This window comes from Chiloscyllium punctatum, chromosome 9, assembly GCF_047496795.1.
Source record: "Chiloscyllium punctatum isolate Juve2018m chromosome 9, sChiPun1.3, whole genome shotgun sequence".
Classification (NCBI taxonomy): domain Eukaryota; kingdom Metazoa; phylum Chordata; class Chondrichthyes; order Orectolobiformes; family Hemiscylliidae; genus Chiloscyllium; species Chiloscyllium punctatum.
Window position 1 is genome coordinate 29,768,366 of NC_092747.1, and position 25,734 is coordinate 29,794,099.

The window sequence follows — 25,734 nt, forward strand, 5'->3', positions numbered from 1 at the left end:
TCAGTTTAGAGAGGGTTACAGAAGCTCAGGGAGAGCTAATGACTCTGGAAAAATCCTCTGATAAGAATACATATGATATTATGGGAAAACATATTGCAAAACCATAGTACTAGAGTCTCTTATTAGAAACCTAAGGTTGTGCAAATGCATATGTATATGTAATTTCAGATTTGATACAGCATATCCCCGTTAATATGTAGAGACCTTCTTTAATCCTGATGTTGTTATGAAAGTGGTGTGACACATTCCTAATCTGATACTTTATTTCTCTCTGCAGATGAGCATGCACCATCTGGAGTTGGAACACAAACAACGCAATAAACAACACTCTATACCACATGCTACTTCTGCAAGCATAAACAGAGGTTGCACCAGTGTTAAAACATTCCATGGTCCACCCTGACAAGAGCAAAGAGTTTTACAAGGCTGTAAATGGAAGAAACCAGAGATTAGGTGGGCAGATCTTGAAGGTAAAATTGTTGGAGCCATTCAACACTGTTGATCTGTTTTGTAGTTTGGTGGATCACAAGCTTCATCATGCTGAGAAACATGCCCATGTCCAACTTTATGGGTGGCATGATGGCTCAGTGGTTAGCACTGGAGCCTCACAGCACCAGGGACGAGGGTTCAATTCCTGCCTCAGGCAACTGTCTGCATGTGTTCCTTCTGTGTGCTCTGGTTTCCTCCCACAATCCAAAGATGTGCAGGTCAGATGAATTAGCTATGCTCAATTGCCCATAGTGGTAGGTGTGCTAATCAGAGGTAAATACTGGGTCGGAAGTGGGTTGCTCTTCGGAAGGTTGGTGTGGGTTTGTTGAGCCTGTAGGAAATCTAATCAATTACCAAAGCAGCTGTACTCCTTATTATAGGGAAAAATGCTACCTGCCATAATAGTTCCTTGGACTCTTCACTCACTTATGGTTTAACAAAAGGAAACAGTTTAGTAAAATGTGGAACTGTGGCTTTTCTTGGGCTTCACGTTTGTAAGATGAAGTTTCAGTCGTGAAAAAGAGAATTTTCAGTTTTCGATAAGGGAAGCATTCCTGATGAAAGGCTTATGCCTGAAACATTGACTCACCTGCTCCTCGGATGCTGCCTGACCAGCTGTGCTTTTCCAGCACGACACTCTCGACTCTGAGTTCCAGCATCTGCAATCCTCACTTTCTCCCATTGCAGGATTCATAGCGAATTGAGGATATAAGGAAAACAAAGACTTTTGAATACACTTTTCCCAGTCACTGAATATCTCAAAGCACTTTACAATCAATGACTACAGTTACGATTATAATGTAGGAAACAGAGCAGCTAATTTGTGTACATCAAACCTCCAAAACAGCGGTGTGATCGTGACCAGATTTATCTTTCTTTATCTAATATTGATTTAGGGATCAAAATTATCCAGAGCATCAGGGATAGCTCCCAGGCTGTTCGTTGAAACTGCATCAAGGGAAATTGTTTGTCACAGACAGCACATCAATTTAACATATCATGTAAAAGACAGAACTTCCGACATTGCAGCACTCCTGCAATACTGACTTTATTTTTGTATTCAAATCCTGGTTGGCACTTGAACCCACAACCTAAGAATTCAGAGGTAAGCATGCCACCAACTAAGCCACAGAAGAAAACGCTGTTGCACAAAGTTTGCTACATTGAAGTATAGAGACATCAGTGATCTCTTTTGAAGATGGAGCTCTCTTAATAAGATATTCTTGCACAGCCTCTTACAAATCACTGAGATGATTCAAGGTACTTGTAAATAAGAGTGCTGCTGATTCCACTATCATCCCTACATCTCAAGTATCTTATTTAGATTTGATTACATTCTCTAAATGGCATTATATTGCACAGAGATCTTAAGGGCCATAATCAGTGCATAAGGGAACTAAGTGAAAGTACATGGATTTTATGGGATGAATTACAAAAGGAAGAAAGAATTGTAGAAGGGCTTATGCCCAAAATGTTCCCTCTCCTGCTCCTCGGTTGCTGCCTGACCGGCTGTGCTTTTCTAGCGCCACACTATTCAACTTGCATAGTGAACAGCATGCTTGCTTTTATCATTCAGGGTATTGGGTCTAAAAGTCGGCAAGTCATTTTACAACTGTATAAGACTTTAGTTAGTTTAGAGTATTATGTGCAGTGATGGTCACAACACAATAGGAAGGATGTGGAGGTTTTGGAGAGAGTGCAAAAGATGTTTACCAGGATGTTACCTGGATTGGAGTGTAGTAGCTATAAGGAAAGGTTGCAAAAACTTGGATTGTTTTGGCTAGAGCATCAGAGGCTGAGGGGCAACCTGAGACAAGTATATAAAATTATGAGAGACATGGGTGGGATGGATGGTTGGAGTCTTTACCAGGTGGCATAGGTTTAAGATGGGGGTGTGGGGGGAGCTGGTGGTGGAATGGGACAAAGTTTAAAGGAGGAAAGTGTAGGTGCCTGGAACACACTGCCAAGGTGGCAGTAGAAGCTGGTTCTTGTACTGTACAGTTCTATGTGTTTGGATGCATTGGAGAAGTTTCATCAGCTGATAAAGAACCTTTATGATTCAAGCATATTGGAAATCAGACATTAACATGACACCTAGACCCTGTGCTTTGAGATGTACATTTATTGAAAGTTTAGGAATCTACTGAACCTTTAAAAAACAGATGGCTTGTCATCTGTGCAGTTACTTTCAAAGGCTCTGTTGTATTCAGTTCTAGAAGGTTTGTTTATAGTTGTGCGTTTAAATCTTATGAATGCCTGGTTGAGTTCCAAACCTGACAAATAGTTTAGCTCAGCTGTGGTTGCTATCAAAGGGACTGTGAACCTTGTTTGACTAATTGTCGTGTGACTATGTAATAAGATTATGTTTCTTTGAAGTCATTTTGGAATAAGGCGTATCTTGACAGATTTATGACCACTTAAGCTGAGTAAGATTTTCAAATGAAATTTGAAGTTTTATGAGCACGTAAAGAGCTTTTCTTTCTAAAAAGAGATTTAATGGATGGTTGTTTATTTTGACAGTTTCATGAACATTTCAAAGATTCTCAGTGTTATTATAGATGTCATGAGTTTGCCTTTGCGGGAAACTGGATATTGTGTATGAAGAGTACACGAGAGACATGGTGGCTACATGGAAGGGTCTGGAGATACATTGTGCTTGGAAGAAGGTAGCTAGGAAAAGGGTAGGTCCACTCAAGGACAACAGAGGGTACTTATGCCTGGAGCTGGAGGAAGTGGGTGAGGTCCTTAACAAATTTTTGCATCAGTATTCATAAAGGAGAAGAACATGGTAGATGGTGAATCTAGAGAGGGGTATGTTGATATTCTCCCTGTATGTCAATATAAAAAAGGAGACATTGGGTGTTTTGAAAAATACTAAGGTCAACAAGTCCCCAGGACCTGATCAGATCGATCCCAGAACGCTGAAGTAGGCAGGTGAAGAAATTGCTGGGGCCTTGTACGAAATCTTTATATCCTCTTTAATCACAGGAGAAGCCTTGGATGACTGGAGAATAGTCAATGTTATTCTTTTGTTTAAGAAGGGTAACAGGGATAATCTAGGAAATTACAGGCCAGTGAGCGTGATGGCAGTGGTAGACGAAATTATTGGAGAAGATTCTTAGGGATAGGATTTACTTACCTTTGCAAGCATATGGATGTATTAACTATTGGCAGTATTTCATTTTGCGGGCAAATTCATGTCTCACAAACTTTATTGAGTTTTTTGAGGAAGTGATAAACATGATTGATGAAGACAGAGCAGTAGATGTTGTCTATATGGACTTTAGCAAGGCCTTTGACAAGGCTTCTCGTGGCAGGATGATACAAAAGGTAAAGTCACATGCGATCCATGGTGAGCTGGCAAGGTGGATACAGAACTGGCTTAGTCATGGAATACAGAGATTAGCAGTGGAAGGGTGTTTTTCTGACTGGAGATCTGTTTCGAGTGGTGTTTCATAGGCATCAGTGCTGGGATCCCTGTTGTTTGTAATAGATATAAATGACTTGGAGGAGAATGTAGGTGGTCTGATGACTAAGTTTGCAGATGACACAAAAATTGGGGGAGCTGTGGACAGTGAGGAGGATTGCCAGAGGATATAACAGAACATAAATAGATTGGAGACTTGGTTGGAGAAATAGCAGGTAGAGTTTAATCTGGACAAATGCAGAATATTGCATTTTGGCAGATGGGAAGTATACAGTAAATGGTAGAATCCTTAGTAGCATCAATATTCAGAGGGACCTAGGGTACAGGTCCACAGTTCCCTGAAAGTGAGAGCGCAAGTGGATAAGATGGCCAAGGAGGCATATGGCATGCTCGCCTTCCATTGGTCAGAGCACAGAGTATAAAAATTGGCAAGTCATGTTGTAGCTGTATCGAACTACTGTTCGGTCACATTTGGAATACCGAGTACAGTTATGGTTGCCGCACTACTAAGGATGTGTAAGTTTTGGAGGGGATACAGAAATGGTTTACCATGGTGTTGTCCAGTTTGGAGGGTATTCGCTATGAGGAGAGATTGGACAAACTTGGTTTGTTTTCACTTGAACGTTGAAGGATGAGGGGGGGCGACTTGTTAGATTGTCAGAGACACGGAGAGTCAGAGTCTTTTTCCCAGGGCAAAATTATCTCTTGCTAGGGGACATAGGTTTAAGTTAAGAATAAGTTTAAAGCAGATGTTAGAGGCAGATTTTTTTTGCAGCGGGTGGAATATGCCAGGAATGCACTGTCAGACAATGTGGTGGAGGCGGATACAACAACAATGTATAAGAGGCATCTTTACAGATATTTGAATAAAAGAGGGATGCACAACATGTAAAGGCAAAAGGTTTTAATTTAGAAAGGCATCATATGTAGGCGCAGTCTTGGTGGGCCAAAGGGCCTGTTCCTGTGCAGTCCTGTCCTTTGTTCTTGTTTACTGCCTCCCTTTTTGGCTTAAATGCTTTCATGATAAAGCCCAAGGATTTCCTGTATGGGATTGCATGAAAATATGGCCTTCTCTTTGCTTTGCTCCAAAAAAAAAGCTTGTGTGCTTACATCTGAAAAGCTTTCTTATTTTAAATCCAGGATATCAGTGTGTGCAAGATATATCAAATCTCATTGGAGCAGCAAGGTCACAGTAGAGATAAGCAGACAGCCTCAGTCTAGACCTCAGTGGCAAAATTACAGAAATGTCTAACTTTTCTTTTTTAAGCAATTTTGAGAGGAAACAAGCCTATCTTAAACTTTGAAGTTGAAAATTAACCGATTCAATGTTCTCTTTCTTCTTTCGGATTATTAAAGCTATTCAATAAATTTTCACTCAGCCTGATACTATTCTTGATTAGTGGTGCTGGAAGAGCACAGCAGTTCAGGCGACATCCGAGGAGTGATTTTCCTGCTCCTTGGATGCTGCCTGAACTGCTGTGCTCTTCCAGCACCACTAATCCAGAATCTGGTTTCCAGCATCTGCAGTCATTGTTTTTACCTACCTGATACTATTCTTGCAGTGAATATTTTGTGAATTATACTGTGCATTGTGCATTACATTATTTGATAAGACACAGATTACATAATCAATTAGCTTACAATACAATAACCTACAAAGAAGATACTTTGAATAGCATGCTACACAAGTAAAACAATTTAAGATCTTTCAATTAGAATGTTCTTGATTTGAATCTGTATAATATATGTTTGGGAACTTATCCAGTAATTTGACAGTGAGTGAATATACTAATATCACAGAACCTATTAGTTATTAGTGAGTATGGTATAGTATAACTGTTATTTGGAAATTTGAGTTCTAATATGGACAGCACTGTACATACCGACAAGTTTGATTTGTATTTTTATACTGTGTGGGTTGAGAAGGAAAGGACATAATTTTAGTTTCATGTCAGAGTTCTGAGTGTTGTGTCAGGATATTTGAAGTTATGATTACATGTATCTAAATGTGGCTTTTGAAAATTCCTTGATGTTAAAAGTCAGTTCTGTCAAAAATAAGATTGAAAGCAAGAGAAAGAAATTGAGCTTTTGTCTAAAAACAAGCTGTCAAAGGGAGATAGAGACAGAAACAGTTACCCTTTCGAGAGAGAAAGAACCATCCAGAAAGGTTCAGTGAGTGTGACAGCTTTCTCTCAGAGTATGTGCATACGTCTATCAGAAAGACAACACCTTTTCCAGCATCAGTTTAATAGTCTCCAGAGCTGTCAGGGCAGGACAAAGAAATCCTGAGAAGCTCCAGAAATAGAAGGCAATAGAACATGCAATGGAACTTGTGTTAAGAAGTAAGTGAGCTGTTTAGCAGTCTGTTTAAAGGTCTCACAAAACGACATTGGCTGAAGAACACAGCATCAATTGAAGGCAAAGATTTGCCTGAAAGAAACTAAGTAAAACTGTGCCAATTGAACAAGAACTGTTTAAGTGGAACCAGTGACCTTCCACTGAGCTTTTGAGTATCTGTTAGGTTGTTGCTGAAGTAGAATCTTTATTTCTGATTATATATACTGAGACTGTTTCAACTAGTTCTTATATAACATAAAACAGTTCTTTTCTTCATTTGTGAACTTTGATGTTCCTTCCGTGACTAACCATCATAGTAAACTAATTGAAAAAATAAAACTTAGAGTAAATTAAGCAACATTATAATTTGGGATCTGACTTATCGAGTGCAGTTGGATCTTGTTGATGGTGCACACGCAGCCAATGTACATCATTGGTGAAAGGACTGAATGTTGTGCTGGGGTACCAGCTAAGCTGGATACTTTGTTGTGGGTGGTGTCAAGCTTCTTGAGTGCTGTCAGAGCTATACTTATCCAGGCAAGTGGAGCATGTTCCACCATGCTCACAGTACAAACTTTTCTGAGTCAGGAGGTGAGTTATTTGCCACAGAATTCTTAACCTGTGACCTGGTCTTGTAGTCACACATTTATCTGGCTGGTTCAGTTCAGTTTCTTGTCAGTCGTAGCCCCCACGATGTTGATAGTGGGGGATTCAGTGATTGCATTGCCATTGAATGTCAAGAGACAATGGTTGAATTCTCTCTTGTTGGAGAAAGTCATTACCTGGTAATTGTGTGGCATGAATGTTACTTATATTTTATTAGCCCAAGCCTGAATGTTGTCCAGGTCTTGCTTTTCATGGCAATAATGTTGAATTTTACTTTATTAAATATACAGAGAATTAGCACATTTTGTTTATATCTATGTTAGAAGCGATGCACGTTTTACAGATGTAGCTGCAAATAGCATGAGATATAAAGCCACAATAATATTTTATTTGATTGCAAATAACAATTATTTATGAACCCCAAAAATGTTTTGATGTTTCTCGAAAATCAAAAAATATTTTTCAATATACTGTATGTCACTGATGTTATCTAGTCTCTACTGAGGATCACATGCTTGAATTTCAGAAAGGCAGGTTTTCTTAAATAAATCAAGTTTACAACAAATTCCATTTGATGTTGTTTAATTTACATCTAATTAACATCACAGCAGTTCCACCATTCGGCTCTAATTGGTCATCAAGCTCAGTGCTGGGAATACTTCTGTGAGTTTTATGTGGCTAATCATTAAGGAAAGGCTGTCCTATATATTCAAGATTTGCTATGTCCATTTCTATATGAATTGCTCTGAAAAAACAGATAAGGCAATTCATCGCAGTAACATTTGAGCAGCTCATATATTGGTCTTACTACTGTCTCAAATCCAAAATGATGTCTAATCATCAATGGACGCAAAAACTTTATTTTTTTCTTTTCTTGCGTGTCACTGACAAAGTCAGGATTTGTTGCCTATTCCTAATATCCCTTGAACTGAATGGCTTGTTAGGCCATTTCAGCAGATAGTTAAGAGTCATCCACATTGAATCACAAAATCACAGAATTGTTACCATGCAGAAGACCATTTAGGTTTACACCAGACCTCTCTTAACATTTTGGCTTTATGCCAATTTCCTACTTTTTCCTCCTATTCTTGTATTCCTTTTCACATGGCACTGAAAGTAATTCATAGGTTAGTATTTTTGACATCCTGTTTGTTAATCTTCTGCCCAACTCCCTAAGTTCTGATTGCAGGAGGACACCACTATTCCTACCCACGCCGTTCCAGTGTAGACCTCTTTAATTGATTGTTCATTTTTCTTTAACCTATTGCTCTAATCAACCTGTTCAGAGATGTTATTAGACACCTCTGGAGCAGGTGGGACTTAAACCTGGGCCTCCTGGTCCGGGGTAGGGACACTACCACTGCGCCATAAGAGGGTCTATAACTGGCTGCTTAATGTCCCCCAGAAGAATATCCTGCAGCTGTTCTGCGACGTCCATTACCTTAGAATCTTGGAAGTAACACACCATCCTGGAATCATTCCAGAAATACCTGTCTGCTCCCCTAACATAATAATATCTCTGAACACATCGATTGGAAATTATCAAAAATCCTCTATTACTAGTGCTGTACAGTCTTGGATTTTGCCACACTCTTTTGAGAAATCATTCTCCTTGTATTTTTTTTCAAACTTCATTCATGCAATGTGGACTGTGCTGGCTGGAGCATGCATTTATTGCCCATCTCTAGCTGGCTTTGTATGTATCCAGACTGAAAATCTGGTTAGTGAGTGGGACCTCCGCTGGGGATTCCTGCATCATCTGTCTGTTTTCCTCAGAGGTCATCTATTCCCGACCTGCCTGCTTGCTCCTACCATGTGGTGGGAGCACCTCTGCCCACAGAGCTCTCTGCCTGGATGACTCCAGCTGCCACTCAAGCCCTGAAACCCATTCCTGCAGCTGCTGAGACTTCATGCACATGGCTTTGTCTAGACCATGTTACATGGCCATGATTTCCTACAGGATGGGCGTTCTGCTTTGCTGAGCTACTATTACCATACTTTCCTTTCTACTCTACTTACTTCAATCTTACTGTAGTTGTGTTTAATATAAATTGGAGAGTAGTGAAGACTCGAAGTTCCTCACCCTTACCACAAATCATGTCCTTCTCCTATGTATGTAAATTTTTACTTTGTCTATACTAGTTTAGAAATTTCCATTTTTCAAAATTATTGGAGTTGAAATGCAACCCATAACAGCAGCAGCTCAACAATGAATCAACTCACAACTTTCCTGTGGTGGTATTATTGTTGCTGTGTTCTTTTGATTTCCCAAAGCCTGTCCACCAACTGCAAGCCACAGCTCAGTAGTGTGATATTCCCTACCTTCCCAGACAACTGTCGCTCCAGTGACACTCACAAAGCTTGACACCATCCGGGATGCAGCAACCCATTCAAACTGCTTCCCATCCACTACCTGAAACATTCACTCCCTCATTCAATGACACACAGCGCAGCACATGGTGCAGTGCAGGAATTCACCAACTCTTTTCTAAGATTACCTTTCAAACCCGCGGCCACAGGGTATCTCAAAGTAGAGGTCAGGACTGCAAGTGGGGTTGCAAGCTGACAGTTTGAAGTTGTGAGCTCTAAGACAGCAATGTTTGCTGTGGATCTCTGACCAAGTTATAACAGCCGGACTTCTACTCTCAGAGTTCTCACTCAGGGGTCGCAACAATTATCAAGGCTTAAAATGGTGTCACAGAGGGAAGATATTTAGGGAGCACTTCTCTGCCATAGAAGGAGAGGGAACTGCATGACTTGCAAGTTTCCCTTCAAGCCACTCATCATCCTGACTTGGAACTATATCCCTGTTCCTTCACTGTTGCTGGGTCAAAACCTTGGATCTCCCTTTCTAATAGCATTGTGGGCGCTCCTACACACCAAGGATGGCAACAGTTAAAGAAGGTAACTATCACCACCTTCATTTAGGCATTTAGGGATGAGCAATTAATGTTGATCTTACCAGCAATGCTAACATTCTATAAATAGGTATAACAAGACTTCTTAGTAATGCTCATAGTTTTGAGACTAAAGTATTAGTTTAAATTATTACTAAAGTATTATAGAGTTTAAAGTGAAACTGGTAAAGGTATCGGAGACTTCATTATAATGTAAGCATCTGTGCTTTGGCCTCCAACAGGGCCATGTGACCAGAAGGATAGGAGCAGGTGGTTGGCTCTAAGTTTACTACAGGTCCCTTTCTTCCTGCAGGCATAGGCCATGTGCTGGGACACACTGTGCCAGGCAGCATCACATGTTCTGTCATACTTTTGAGATCGGGGGGCAGCTGTATCAGGAACAGATCTACCTTTCAGGAAACTTTCACAACTATTCCTTTCATTAATAAGTTACACTGGAATGTAGGAATATAAATAGCATGGCGCATGCATGTGTAATTCATAATAGGCAGACGCAGAGGTACATTTCATCAAGCACACACTATGTCTTCACTATTCTTTCCAATAAATGCAACATATGACCATTTCCAGTCTAAGTTTATCAAGAGTCCATCATCTATTACTAAGAACAAAACTTCACTTATACTTAGAGACAGGTTTCAAGTAGACAACTTGTTGATCAGAATGGGGTTAGCCTGCATGAGGAGTAACTTATCATCCCCCATTTTTGAGCCTGGACATGAACCTGCCTCTGGTCCCATTGAGGCAGGCAACACAGAAATCTTGGTAGAGGCTGCCAAATCTGGCCTCATTGAGGACATTCCTGTCTTATGCTCCCTCTCAAATCCCCCTTAACCCTCACGCTACTATCAGTATGAAGGGCAACCTGCAGATGGAGTGACTTTGCTTTTTATTCCCTCCCTGCTTCCGTTATCCCTAATCCCCTCTCCTGCTTTCAGATAGCCAAGATCTATCACCTAGCTGGCCACTGTATGCTCATGAAGAATTGTTCCTGACTTCCCATGTAGAAGCACCGTCATTTGGTCTGACATGTACAGCCACCAGCTCAGAAAGTGACCATGTATGGAAAGTATAGTGGAGAGAAAAGGAGTCAGGATCTGATCGTGTGGTGAGCCCTTAGGGGTGGAAAGGCTTGGGCGAGCCGAGATGTGGAGGAAGGGTTGTTTAGTCATATGTATTTCTTGGGATGACATAAACATAGGCTCAGTATCCGATCACTCGTAGCTCTTTTGAAAGAAAATGTCCCAGATATATCCTCCTCTTCCTTGTCCTCTGCTTTCTCCAAATCCTCCTATTTCTACTCATAACTTCCCCCTTTTTTTTTGCCTCTGATCCGTTTACAAGCAGCTTGTAGCCCAGAGGAACTGCAACTCACATCATTATTACTGAAACTGACCTGCACCTGACTCGCCTTCCTATTTTTCTGACCAACTTGAAAAAGTAGAACACCACTCCCATGTAAATTGAAAAAAAAATACAGAACTGCTCCAGTAACACAGGTTAACAGTCCTTTCATTGCCATTTATTTTGAGTTGATGACAATGCACCAATGCAAGAATAAATCAAAAACACATGAAAGTTGGTTGATTGGTCCCTTTGAAAAAAGCAGTTTGGGGGTAACTGGGGGCAGTAGTCCCTTGTGAAATTGAACACGTTCAGATTGTCTTTTTTTATTCATTAACCAGATTAAGGCATAGCTGGCCAGGCTAGCACTTAATGCCAATCCCTGATTGCCCAGAGGACAATTAAGTGGGTTTGGAGTCACATGTAGGTCAGACCAGGTAAGTGTGGCAGTAAAGGAGAATAGTGAACCAGATGAGTTTTCAACAATGGATTGACAGTCATTATCAGAGTCTTAATTCCAGATTTTTATTGAAATCAAATTCCATGGTGGGATTTGAACACAGGCACCCAGAACATCAGTTGGGTTTTTTTAATTAACAGTCCAGCAATAATACTGCTAAGCCGTCACCTCCCATTTGAAAGAAGCGATTGAAAGGAGCATTTGAGCCAGAACATTAACTCAACCTGCACGAAGCAAAATAGCAGATCAACATCATAATGATGTCTTCACCATGCATGTTACTGGTAAATGCATGGCACATTCATGTTCATGCCCCATCAGTCAATAGTCAATATCAGGCAGTGACCAGAATCCAGGTGCATTCCAGCCACCATTATTCCACATTCGGTCTCATTTTGCACTGGTATAATGGTGGTTTGGAGCCTGGTTCGGGAGGTTCCTGTTTCATGAAATCTTATCAGCTTTACACCATTTTTTGTCGTCTTCATCCTGCACCGTGCTTCATTTCTGCTGATCACATGAAAACATGTATGTGCCACTTTCCAGAGTTATGTTCAGCAACATGTACCCATCATTTTGCCTGTTATTGTAGAGTGTCTTTCGTATATCCCAATCAGCAGAATCTTTGGTTGAGTGCACTAAAAGCCTTCTCAATCAAAGGTGATTAGTGTATCCTCTTTGTTGGAGTGTTGATGGATTGTTCAGATGGAGTGCAGAGGTTGCGTGTTAGTGTCATCATTATCATTTTATGCAAACAACTCTTGGTACCTATAAGGAGCCAACTATGCAATTTGTCATTACCTCAAAATAAATGGCAATCTATCTTCCCCTTAAGCCAATTCTGCCATAGGGACTCCCTGAAAGCTGTGTATTCACAGGCATGCTGATTCACTCAGATATCTCCTCCTACTTTTACATACTGATGCACACTTTTGACAAACATATACCAGTGCGGAAAACCAGGTACTTGCCCAATGGATGGTGTTGCGATGAAGTGCCAGCCTTGAGATACTGTCACATCCTTTACAAGGTGTATCTCTTTCAAATCTAACTCTCATTGTAGAGCCTTGAACAGATAATCCAGGCTGACCAATTAGTGCTGAGTGAGTGCTGCATTTCTGCCAGATGAGATAATGAATCAACTTACCATCTGCCCTCTTCACTCAACATCAAAGATTCCATGGCACTGCAATGTTCATAAAAGAACAAGGGAGTTTTCTTGGTGCCTTGGCTAATCTCAATCCCTTAACAAATATCACTAAAACATAGTCTTTAAACCATCTGCCCTCTTTCTCCTTCTTTGCCATTGTCAAAAATATGAAAAGAAATCTATTTTCAACATCTTTCCATCCTGACAAAGAGTCATATTGGACTCAAATCTCTGTTTCTCTTTTCACAGATGCTACCAGACCTGTTGAGTTTCTCTGTCATTTTCTGTGTTTGTATCGCTAAGGGATAACCTGCCCATTTATCTAAATCCTGTTTGTCATATCTTGCTTTGTACATCTTGTGTGCTGTGGTTCAAGATGTCATGAAAGTAATAGCACTTCAAAAAAATGGTACTCCATTGGCTATGAAGAACTTCACAACATCCTGAGGCCATGAAAGGTGCAATTTCTTTCTTTATTTTCCTCTATTGCTTGGAAAGATTCTTTGATAAAAAGTTGAATGCTATTGTTAATTTTACTGTCACTGGCTGCAGGTACAGATGCAGCTTTTTCATTGGAAGAGTTGCCACAATTCACCTCGAAAAGTGAAGGGTGCAGAATTTTGGAATATTTTGAAGGCTGAGGTGGACATGTTTTATTGTGCAGTTTGATGCCATACTCTGAGTTTGGGTACAAGACACACTGGTCAAGGAGAAGGCAACATCAAGAACTGTCTTCAGGCTTAAACTTCAATCCAACAGTATTTACTATCTATTAATGCTAAACATTGCTGTATATAGTAATTCACAGTTCTACCCAGCTCTGACTTATGTCAGGACTAATCTATCCTGTTTACTCATGCCCATGTGCTGTTAAGATTCTCTCTCCTTCTCAAGTGTTGCAGTCCTCTTCAAAATGTTTTTACTTTGCCATCCTCTGTGCTATTTATACTCAGTGATGTTCAGTTCTGGGACACCATCACAAGGTTACTCCAGGGTCCTGAATCCCTTACATAGCAAGACAGATTCTTGGTAAGTGAGGGCAGGAGGGGGAGGATAGGTTGCTGGGGTTAGACCAAATGTGGAGTCATCAGATCAGCCATGATCTTGTTGAATAGCAGAGCAGACTGGTAGGGCTGAATGGTCTACTCCTGCTGTTTGGAGATAGTGAGGACTGCAGATGCTGGAAAGTCAGAATCAATACTCCTACATCTAATTTCTATATTCATAACTGTGAATTCATTGGTAAGCTGTATTCTTCTTATTCATAGTACGTAATATTTGTAACGTAGGAACTTCAGAAATAGAAAATGTACACACCACCCTCTGCATAAACAACCTACCTCTGACATCTCCACTAAACCTTCCTGCAATCACCTTAAAATTATGACCCCTCGTGACATCCTGCTCAATTTTTTTCAATAAGATCACAATTTGTCTTCTCTAATCTTATTATCTCCTTATCATTTGATTCCCATAGCAACCAAACATTTATTGATCTCTGCACTGTCACTGAGCATCCAAAATTCTCTAGGGTAGTTTACCCACTTTCCTTTTTTAAAAAAATGTCACTTTTACAGGAGATATATGTATAACACAATGTGAACTAGAAATATTTTACAGATATGGACAAAATTAGTAAAGGATCTGGCTATTACATTACTGCGTGTTAATGTACACACTGGGTACAGTGTGTTAGAACACCATAAATCAACTTTTAAGAAACTGCAAACTAAAAAAAAATGCAACTTTAATCATGTAGACAAAAAAGTTAAAATTTCTTTCTTACAAAATTACCTTCTTCGTGGTCAATGAGGTTCTTCAGCAATGATTATGACTTAATGCACTGTTAAAAATCCAACTGCACCTCAGTCAACAAGGTATAATGAGTTTAAATGTCTTCACAGTGAGGATGGTAATGTAAAAGATGGGTGTTGACATCAATTCAATGAATTTGTTTTGTTAATAGTCTTCTGTGAAGATGTCACTAGCACACCACAAGAAATAGCAGGGAATCTGGCCAGCAACTTCTAGATATCAGTATTTTATTGAGCAAGTGCAGATGCCAGAGATTGCTGAAATAAAATAAAGAACTACAAATGATGTAAATCTGAAACATGCAAAAACAGAATAGTTTTGAAGAAGAATCACTGGACTTTGAACATAGAACATAGAATAGTGCAACACAGTACAGGCCCTTCAGCCCACGAGTTCTGCCAAGCATTTGTCTTAAACTGAGATCAACCTAGCCTACACCTCCCTCAATTTATTGCCGTTCATGTGCTTGTCCAGCAGCAACTTAAATGTTGCTAATGTCTCTGACTCTACTACCACCACTGGAAGTGCATTCCACGCACCCACCGCGCTCTGTGTAAAGAACCTACTTCTGACATCTCCCCGAAACCTTGCTACAATCACCTTAAAATTATGACCCCCCCGTGACAGCTATTTCTGCCATGGGGAAAAGCCTTGGCTATCTATCTATACCTCACATTAATTCTATTTTTCTCTCCACAGAGTTTCTTCAGCAGTTTCTGTTTTTGTGTCTGCCAGAAGTTGATGTCTATTTTACAGAGTAATGACAGCTAGTCGTGCCAACATCACTGTCATTAAAGCCATAAAGTCCAAGTCAATAGATCATCACAGTCGAAGCACAGTATACATTCCACGAAAAATATGCTATGACATATTTGCTTCCAGGAAAGTGTTTCAATGTATTTATTTCCAATCAGAACAATTCAATTCCAATCTGTCAACTGGTCTACTGTGCAATAACCTAGTCTGATTATTCATTGAGTTTTGATTTACGTAGCTATCGAAATTACCATTCACTTGGCACATGAACAGAGCTCACTGCGTGACAAGGTACACACCTCCAGATGGTAGTGAGCTCAATACCAAATAAATAGGTGTTTAATCAGGCGAAAGAGTCTGACAATTACTTATTTAAACAAAACAATCTGTCATCGGGGTGTGGATCAGGTTGACACAATGAAGCCTTCCAGTACAGTTCTTTTACAATTATAATAAATCCCCAAAGAGATTATCTATTCACCTTTATGCTGTTCAAATTGAATTTTTTTTAAATTGTGAGTTAACTGTGACTTTACAATTAAGCATGGATGAAAAGGGAGCATGCAGGCAACTTGTCGGGAGGAAATAGGGGATAGATATCTTTCAAAATTGACATGGTGTTGTATTTGATCAAAAATTTCAAATATTTGCTATGATGTAAATTTGATCAATGCTTGTCAAAGATTTCTATGGGTTCATTTGGAACTATTTAGTGGAGCTGGTGAACTATACAGACTGAGATGCTCTAGGGTTTGTTTGATCGTCAATGCTGCACCAACTGAACTTAGATAAGGTAACTCCATTTGAATGCAAGCAAGGAGAAAGACTTTTTGATGCCCCTTTGTTGAAAATTAGGAAATTGATTAATGAACAAAAGAGACTCCCATATCTTGAGAACAAATTTAAAATAACTCAGTTCAGATGGTGAAAAATTGTGGAAAAATCAAATGTTTTACATTACGGTTATCTCAAAACAATGATTATTAACAATGGTTATCTCAAAACTTAGTTAAACTCAAAGTTCTTTGCATACAATACAACCTCCTCAAAGTCTAGTTTGCGTTCTGCAAAGAAGGACAAAATGATTAATTAAAAGTGTGAAAACAGAGAATGAGACTAAATTTGCAGAAATATAAAAGCAGATTGTAATAACTTATATAATTATTTAAAAGGAAAATTAATAGTGAAGATAAATACTGATGCCTGACAGTCTCGAATAGGAGCCAAAAGAGAAAATGCTAGAAAATCTCAGCAGGTCTGGCAGCATCTGCAAGGAGAGAAAAGAACTGATGCTTCGAGTCTAACTGACCCTGGTTTCAGATTCCAGCATCCGCAGTAATCTGCTTTTATTAAATCTGGAACAGGAGAATTGATAATGGAGAATAAAGAAATGGCAGAGTAATTAAACAAAGACTTTAGTTGAATAAGGAAGAAAGGTCTATTGACAAGGAGGATTTGAAGAAAATTAGTACTAGTAAAAAAAATTGAGGAAATTAATGGATCTGAAAGCTGATAAATCCTCACAACCTGAAAACCCACATTGCAGGGTATTAAAGGAGGTGGCCCGGGAAGTATTGGATTCATTGGTTGTTATAGTGATTGTAACAAGAGCCAAGTACTCGCATTGTGTATGAGATCCCTAATTGGGGTTGTTAGCCTTGGTCAATAAAGGAGTCACGATGACAGACATAAACAGGAGATTCAGAGAGTCTCTTCAGTCTAGGGACTGGATGTGAGCTAGCTTGTCAGAGTCTATCTACTGTGCATGTGTAAATAAAGGATAACTTGGTGACAGGATACCAGTCTCTATGCAGTTGTTTCAGTTGTCATCATCTAAATTTCTACAGATTCTGGAATAGTTTTGGCAGGTTGGAGAGTGGAAAGTAAAATCCATCTCTGTAAAAGAGGGGGGTGTAAACAGGGAATTATAGACTGATTAATATAACATCAGTAGTTAGTAAATTGTTAAGCATCTATTATAAAATGCCAGGACATAAAAAGCTATGTACCAAGAGCAGGTAAATGGGATAAGTGAGGGTTGGCGTTTGTTGGTTGGCATAGTCACGGTGGGCTGAAAGGCAAATGGTATGCTGATGTTCATTGCAAGAGCATCTGAGTACAGAAGCAAAAGTGCCTTATACAGCCAAACAGAGTGTTGGTGAGACCACGCCTGGAGTATTGTGTGCAATCTTGGTTGTATAAGGCACTTTTGCTTCTGTACTCAGATGCTCTTGCAATGAACATCAGCATACCATTTGCCTTTCAGCCCACCGTGACTATGCCAACCAACAAACGCCAACCCTCACTTATCCCATTTACCTGCTCTTGGTACATAGCTTTTTATGTCCTGGCATTTTATAATAGATGCTTAACAATTTACTAACTACTGATGTTATATTAATATACGTGCCATAGAAGGTGTACAATAAAAATGTTCACCAGACTGATTCCCAGGTTGGCAGTTTTGTCATCTAGGGAGAGGTTGGGTCAACTATACCTGTACTCACTGAAGTTTAAACCAATGAGAGGGGATGGATATAAGTTTGCTCGCTGAGCTGGAAGGTTCGTTTTCAGACATTTCATCACCATACTAGGTAACATCTTCAGTGAGTTTCTGGTGAAGCACTGGTGTTTTGACCTGCTTTTTATTTATGTGTTTAGGTTTCCTCAGGTTGGTGATTTCATTTCCTGTGGTGATGTCATTTCCAACAGTTATGTCATTTCCTGCTCTTTTTCTCAGGGAGTGGTAAATGGAATCCAAGCCAATGTGTTTGCTGATAGAGTTCCGGTTGGAATGCCATGCTTCTAGGAATTCTCGCGCGTGTCTCTGTTTGGCTTGTCCTAGGATGGATGTGTTGTGACAGTCGAAGTGGTGTCCCTCCTCATCTGTATGTGAGGATACTAGTGAGAGTGGGTCATGTTTATTTGTGGCTAGTTGATGTTCATGTATCCTGGTGGCTACTTTTCTGCCTGTTTGTCCAATATAGTGTTTGTTACAGTTCATGCAAGGTATTTTGTAAATGACATTAGTTTTGCTTGTTGTCTGTATAGGGTCCTTCAAGTTCATTAGCTGCGATTTTAGTTTGTTGGTGGATTTGTGGGCTACCATGATGCCAAGGGGTCTGAGTAGTCTGGCAGTCATTTCTGAGATATCTTTGATGTAGGAGAGAATGGCTAGGGTTTCTGGACGTGTTTTGTCTGCTTATTGGGGTTTGTTGCCGACAAATCAATGGACTGTGTTCATTGGGTGCCCATTCTTTTTGAATATGCTGTAGATGTGATTTTCCTGTGCTCTGTGTAGTTCCTCTGTGCTGCAGTGTGCGGTGGCTCATTGAAATAAAGTTCTAATGGAGTTCTGTTTGTGGGTGTTGGGATGGTTGCTTCTGTAGTTCAGTATTTGGTCAGTATGTGTTGGTTTCCTGTAGATGCTGATTTGAAGTTCCCCATTTGCTGTTCGCTCTACTGTGACATCTAGGAATGGCAGTTTATTGTTGTTTTCCTCCTCTTTAGTGAATTTTGTGCCAGTAAGGATATTAAATTAGATTTCCTACAGTGTGGATACAGGCCCTTCGGCCCAACCAGTCCACACCGACCCTTCGATGAGTAACCCACCCAGATTCATTTCCCTCTGACTAATTGACCTAACACTATGGGGCAATTTAGCATGGCCAGTTCACCTGACCTGCACATCTTTGGTGCTGTGGGAGGAAACCGGAACACCTGGGGGAAACCCATGCAGACACGGGAAGAATGTGCAAACTCCACACAGACAGTCACCCGAGGCTGGAATCAAAACTGGGACCCTGGTGCTGTCAGGCAGCAGTGCTAACCACTGAGCCACTGTGCCACCCCCCCAATTACTGATGGCCTTGAAGGCTTCCTCTAAATTGTTTCGTTTAGTGATGACAAAGGTGTCATAAATGTGGCGGATGGGTTGGATGGTTGGCAGAGCTGTTTTTTCGAGTCTCTGCATTACTGCCTCTGCTTAGAACCCTAATATTGGAAATCCCATGGATGTTCCGTTGGTTTGTCTGTAAGTTTTTTTGTTGAAGGTGAAGTTTGTGGTAAGGCATAGGTCCACCAGCTTGACGATATTGTCCTTGCTGATGAAGTTGATAGTGTTTGGTGTCTGTGCCTTTGGTTCTTCTAATAATGTAGTCAGTGTTTCCTTGGCAAGGTTGATGTTGATAGATGTGAACAGGGCTGTTACATCAAAGGAGACCATTATTTCATCCTCTTCTATCTTGGTGTCTTGATATAACAACAGTGCTTCACCAGAGGCTCACTGATGATGTTACCTAATATGGTGACGAAACCTCTGAAAACGAACCTTCCAGCTCAGCGAGCAAACTTACATCCAGAACCTCAATCTGAGCTACAAATCTTCTCAAAACTCACTAATGAGATGGGATCTCATTGAAACATGTAAATTCTGACAGGATTAGATAAACTGGAGACAGGGATATTGTTTTTCTCTGACTGGGGAAAGGAGTCTAGAATAATTGATTACATAGGCTACATAGATAGATATACTATAGAAAAGGCCCTTTGGCCCAACATTTCTGTACATGTTTGTACTTACACAACTCCAAATTTCCCCACACTAGGGACATAGCTTTTAATGTTATGACACTTCGAATACTCATTAAAATACTTTTTAAAGATTGTGAGGCTTCCCTCCTCATCTACTCTCCCAGGCAGTGCACTCCAGGCACCCACCGTGCTCTGGGGAAACAGGTTTTCTTCAAATCCCCTCCAAACCTCCTGTCTTTCATTTCAAAATTACTTGTTATTGACCCTTCAACGGAAGGGAAAAGCCACTTACTATTTTTCCGAACCAACCTGTTCAGAAAGGTTATTACACACCTCTGGAACAGGTGGGACTGAACCCAGACCTCCTGGTCCAAAAATAGAGGCCTGACACACTGCACAACAATTCACTCCATCAATTCCCCTCATCATCTTATGCACCTCTATCAGGTCACCTCCTATCTCCAGCCCCAGCTTATCCAGCCTCTATTCAGAGCTGAAATGTCCTGCTTCAGGCAATATCCTGGTGAATCTCCTTTGCACTTCCTCCAGTGCAGTCACATCCTTCCTAATAGTGAGGGGACCAGAACTGTACATTGAGAAGAGGAGACATTTCTTCATGCAGATGGTGGTGAACCTGTGCATTTCTCTATTGTAATGGAAGTTAAGTAACTGAATACATGCAAGAGAGAAATAGATAGATTTCTAAAACTATTGGAATGAAGGGACTTGGGGAGAATGTGGGATTATGGAGTTGAGATTGAAGATTGGCTGTGATCATATTAAATGGCAGAGCAGGTTCTGCATGGACTGATTGGTTTACTCTCGCTCCATTTGTCTATGTTTCTGTCTCCACCATGAATAGGTAAGGAGTCAGGTCTCAAAGTCACTGCAACTGGAATGGGGATTGAACGCCAAGCATTTGGCTGCGGAAGGCTTTCAGCCATTGGTACCCCCCTAATGCAACATGCACTCCTACATTCATGTTGTAGTTCTTGGCAATGGATTCCAGTGGGAGAAAGTGAGGACTGCAGATGCTGGAAATCAGAGTCGAGAGTGTGGTGTTGGAAAAGCACAGCGGGTCAGGCAGCATCTGAGGAGCAGGAGAATTGATGTTTTGGGCATAAACCCTTCATCTGGAAATAGCCCTGTTGAAGGGCTTATGCTTGAAACGTCGATTCTCCTGCTCCTCGGATGCTGCCTGATCTGCTGTGCTTTTCCAACACCACACTCTCGGCTATGGATAGTAGTGGTAAAGTCTCATTTTCATTCCAAGACACGGTTGCTCATCATGCCTGCTCTAGCATGGCTTATATTGGTAGGATTTACAACCACTTTTGCCGCAAATTGAAGCTCCTTAGCCATTAGATCCTGAAATGGGACTTAAAGCCAGAGCTTCTAGATCATAGATAGGGATATACCCAACTAACCACAAAAGCCCTAATCAGAAAACAGATCAATCAAATCAAAAGAGCTAGTTTAACTTTTAAAAATAACTCTAGCTGAACTGTGTTGTGGTGACTAATCATAAAATAACATTGATGCGCTGAAAACATTAGATATTACATTTGAACGCTCTCTAATAACCCCCTGCTGTAAAGTACTGATATGTATATCAGGTGAGAACAGATTCAAGCTGGGCTGCATATTGGTCATGACCAACAATCGCTAACAGTTACTTTGTTGTCACAGATGTATAAAATGTCATTTGAGGAAGAGACCGGGCATTTTTTTGGGGTGACTCTAAACTGAAATGAAAGATCGACTGATTTAACTGAAATATCAGAAGTTTTACAACTTGAAACATCAGGTCCTCCATATTACTTGAGCTGTGAGATAAATATTGCTCTTTGAAGCAGTGAGAGGGTGATTTCAAGATTGAGGGGTACTGACTGTCTTTGGAATTAAGGAAATTCGACCTGAAAATAGCCTTTTAATTGGTTGAGCAGCAGAGTGTTTAAAGCTGTAAGCGGTAGGGGTAGCAGAGAACATTTTCTGAGCATGTAAACAAGAAGCATTTATCTCGTCGTCTCTCACATTCTATGGGAAAAAAATCTGAAAAACCAAGAAAAAATATTTTAACAAGAAAAAAAGCAACCGACCATCCATAAATTAAAGAACAGCTTACACTGTCTGTAAAATAACATGTCACCATGACTAAAGTCAAAAGGACAGTGAAAAATTAAGCTACCACCTTTTAGTTTGGACTTCTGATCTTAAGAATTTTGTTTACCCTGTTATAATCTTTTTTCACCCCTGTATTTTGTCTATCTGAATCATTATTGAGTGTGTTTGAATTGGGAGGTTTGAAGGGGTATAGGATAAGTTGCAAAGTAATAGATCAGAGTTCATTTTTTCCTTTTGTTATTTTGTTAAAATTAGGCATGTTACAATGAATCTTCTGTCAATAACAATCTGGTTTGACAGCAGATTATTGCAGATGCTGGAACCTATACTGAAAGCAAACAACGTTGGGAGTCACAGAGCTCTGATGAAGATTCATCGGGAGTCGAAATATTAGCTTGCTCTCTCTTCACAGATGCTGCCTGATCCACTGTGATTCCCATAATGTGGTGTGAGCTGTTTTGTCCTGAGTAGCATTCAGACAGATAAATTGATTGCGTCTTTCCAATATTATACATTTGCATATTTTATGACGGCTGGAGGAACAGCAGGACATGATTATCAGAGCAATCTTCCCAGTTAAGATTAGATTACCTATAGTGTGGAAACAGGCCCTTTGACCCAAGTCCACACCGACCCTCCGAAGAGTAATCCACCCAGTCTCATTTCCCTCTGACTAATGCACTTAACAGTATGGGCAATTTAGCATGACTAATTCACCTGACCTGCACATCCTTGGACTGTGGGAGGAAACTGGAACAAACCCACACAGATACAGGGAGAAGGTGCAAACTCCACACAGACAGTTGCCCGAGGTGGGAATCAAACCTGGGTCCCTGGTGCTGTGAGGTAACAGTGCTAACCACTGAACCACCATGCCGCCCTAAGTCATGACACTTACAAAAATACAGCAATATCTCACTTGCCCATTAAATAATATCCCAAAGAGAGAAAAACAGAGGAAATCGGGGTTAAAAAGAAGCTGACAGGGATTTCAGGTAAACATATGATTGTGGCTTACAGCACTCTGGAAGGAAGGGCCAGTATCCAACATGTTTCAGTGACATCAAGGTCTTCTAGCCTCAGAGTGCATAGATCAAAACTTCACAAAACAGAGCAAGACATTGTGCACAAATCAACACTGCCTACCATAGACGGTACTTTGGTTAGTAAATAAGGCATTCACCCTATTGCATGATATAGAATTTTGCAGAAATAGAATCAATAGCCAGGAGTTTGCAGGAGCCTTGTGAAAAAGAGATTAATGTCTTATATTTTTGGCACTACTAAAACCGGCTCTGGATTTTGACATTCATCACTTATAATTAACAAGATTTAAAATATTGATAAATAGCAAAATTTATCCAAATACGTTCATTCAGTACAATAATTAGCTGAATTCGCCTTCAATTCACTAATGGTCATTATTTACTCTCATATTAAATTGATGTAAGAAGGTACAATCATATTGTCTCTACCTCTTGACCCCCAAAGATCCACTTATCCCAGACATGTGCTTGAATAGATTGGATGAAAATACATAATTTTTGTTTGGAGCTCTTGTTGTACAATGGTAATGTCCCTACCTCTACACCAAGAGGCCCTGGCTCCGGTCCTGGGTGGCACAATGACACAGTGTTTAGTCCTGCTGACTCACAGCACCAGGCCTGAGTTTATTTCCAGCCTCATGTTACTGCCTGTATGAAGCTTGCACATTCTGTCCATGACTACGTGGGTTTCCTCTGGGTGCTCTGGTTTCCTCTCACAATTCAAATTTGTGCAGTTTAGGTGGATTGACCATACTAAATTGCCCCATAGTGCCCAGGGATGTGTAGGCTAGGTGTATTAGCCATGGTAACATGGGGTTACAGGGATAGGGTAGGGGCTGGATCTGGATGGGATGCTGTTTGTAGGCCTCTTTCTCATTTTAGGGATTCTATGATTCTAAGTCCCACCTGTTACAGAATAAATCCAAGCACTGCAGATGCTGGCAATGTGAAACAAAAACAGAAATTGCTGGAGAAACTCAGCAGGTCTGGCAGCACCTATGGAAAGAAAGCAGAGTTAATGTTTGGAGTCCAGTGACTCTTCATCAGAATTGCCAGTTAGGAAACAATGGTAACAAAAACAGAAGTTGCTGAAAAATCTCAGCAGGTAAAGGAGTAAACAATGGATAGGGATAGAGCACAAAGAGAGAGAAGAACAGTTGGACAGACAAAGGCGTCATTAACGATCTGGCTGGGAAGGTGAATAGCTGTTAATGGAAACTGTGAGTGGCTAACAATAGGTAGTGGGTAATGGCAGATTATATCGAAGAAGGCCTGGTGTGTGGGGTAGGGGGCTGGAACATGGGGGAGTTCAGGCCCTAAAGTAATTAAACTCGATATTGAGTCCGAAGAGCTGCAGGGTCCCCAAGCGGAAAATGAGGTGTTGTTCTTCCAGCTTGTGCTGAACTGCACTGGAGCACTATGGTTTCCACATCCAGATGATCATCAGCCGCCATTTCCACCACCTCCAGTGAGATGCCACCACCAGACACATTTCTCCTCCCTTCCCTTGTCCACCTTCCACAGAGACTGTTCCCTCTGGGGCACTGTAGTCCACTCTTCCTCCAGTCCCAACAACCTCCCCATCCACCAATGCACCTTCCCCTGCAATTGACAAAGCTGTAACACCTGCCCATTTACTTCCTCCCTCCTTAGCATCCAAGGGCCCAAACATACCATCCAGATGAAGCAGCACTTTACCTGCACTTCTCACAATCTAGTCTATTGCATTCATTGCTTCTAATGTGGTCTCCTCTACACTAGGGAAACAAAGCATAGACTGTTTGACTGCTTTGAAGAACATCTACATTCTGCCCACAACGAAGGCACTGAGCTTCCAATTCCCTGCCACTTTAATACACCACCTTGTTCCCTGTCCGATATCTCTGTTTCAGATTTGCTGCACTGCTCCAGTGAAGCTCAGCACAAGCTGGAAGAACACCTCATCTTCCACTTGGGGACCCTCAGCTCTCCAGACTCAATGTCGAGTTAAAAACTTTATGGCCTGAACTCCCCCATGTCCCAGCCCCTACCCCACACACTAGGCTTTGTTATTGGGCTTTTGCCCGAAACGTTGATTTCACTGCTCGTTGGATGCTGCCTGAACTGCTGTGCTCTTCCAGCACCACTAATCCAGTATTTGTTATTACATAGTCTGCCATTACCAGCTACCTATTGTGAGCCACTAACAGTCTCCAATAACAGCTTTTCACCCTCCCAGCCAGATTGTTAACTATTCCTTTTTCCGTTCTTCTCTCTTTTTGGGCTTTATCCCTACCCGTTGTTTACTCCAGGTTTGGGTAGGTTGCTGTTCGGAGGGTCAGTGTGGACTTGTTGGGCCAAAGGGTCTGTTTCCACACTATAAGTAATCTAATCTAACAAAAAGTAATTTATGCTGAAGATGAAGTTGGGCGAAGTGGTGAGCAGATAGATGGAGACAGAGTCCAGAGAGAGAGAAAGAGAGATTGAGATATGTGAAGGATCAATAAATAAGGAGATTATGGATAGTAGGCCAGAACAGAAGAGAATACGTGATAATAAGAGCTAAGAGTGAGAAAATAAGCTGGCTTTGCTGAATGCAAGCCATACAATGTGATAATGGGCCAAGGGGAATTTAGGAATGAGTGACTGTTCAAAGCAACCCATGTCATAACAGGACACGGTGATCTGTTGAAGTGGTATAAGCAACTGAAAGATCAGGGGCATTTTTGCGGACAGAGTGTCTGCATTTC

The 25,734-nt window shown here is 40.8% G+C and overlaps 1 long non-coding RNA gene across 1 annotated transcript in view; it reads left to right on the forward strand.

Moving 5' to 3' along the window:
• Window positions 1-330: 330 nt before the first annotated feature.
• The window catches only part of LOC140481254 (uncharacterized), a 36,612-nt gene continuing 11,208 nt past the window's right edge, over window positions 331-25,734 (forward strand). The window contains exon 1 of the long non-coding RNA XR_011961487.1: window positions 331-470. This is a non-coding gene — a long non-coding RNA (uncharacterized lncRNA). The remainder of the gene's footprint in view (window positions 471-25,734) is intronic.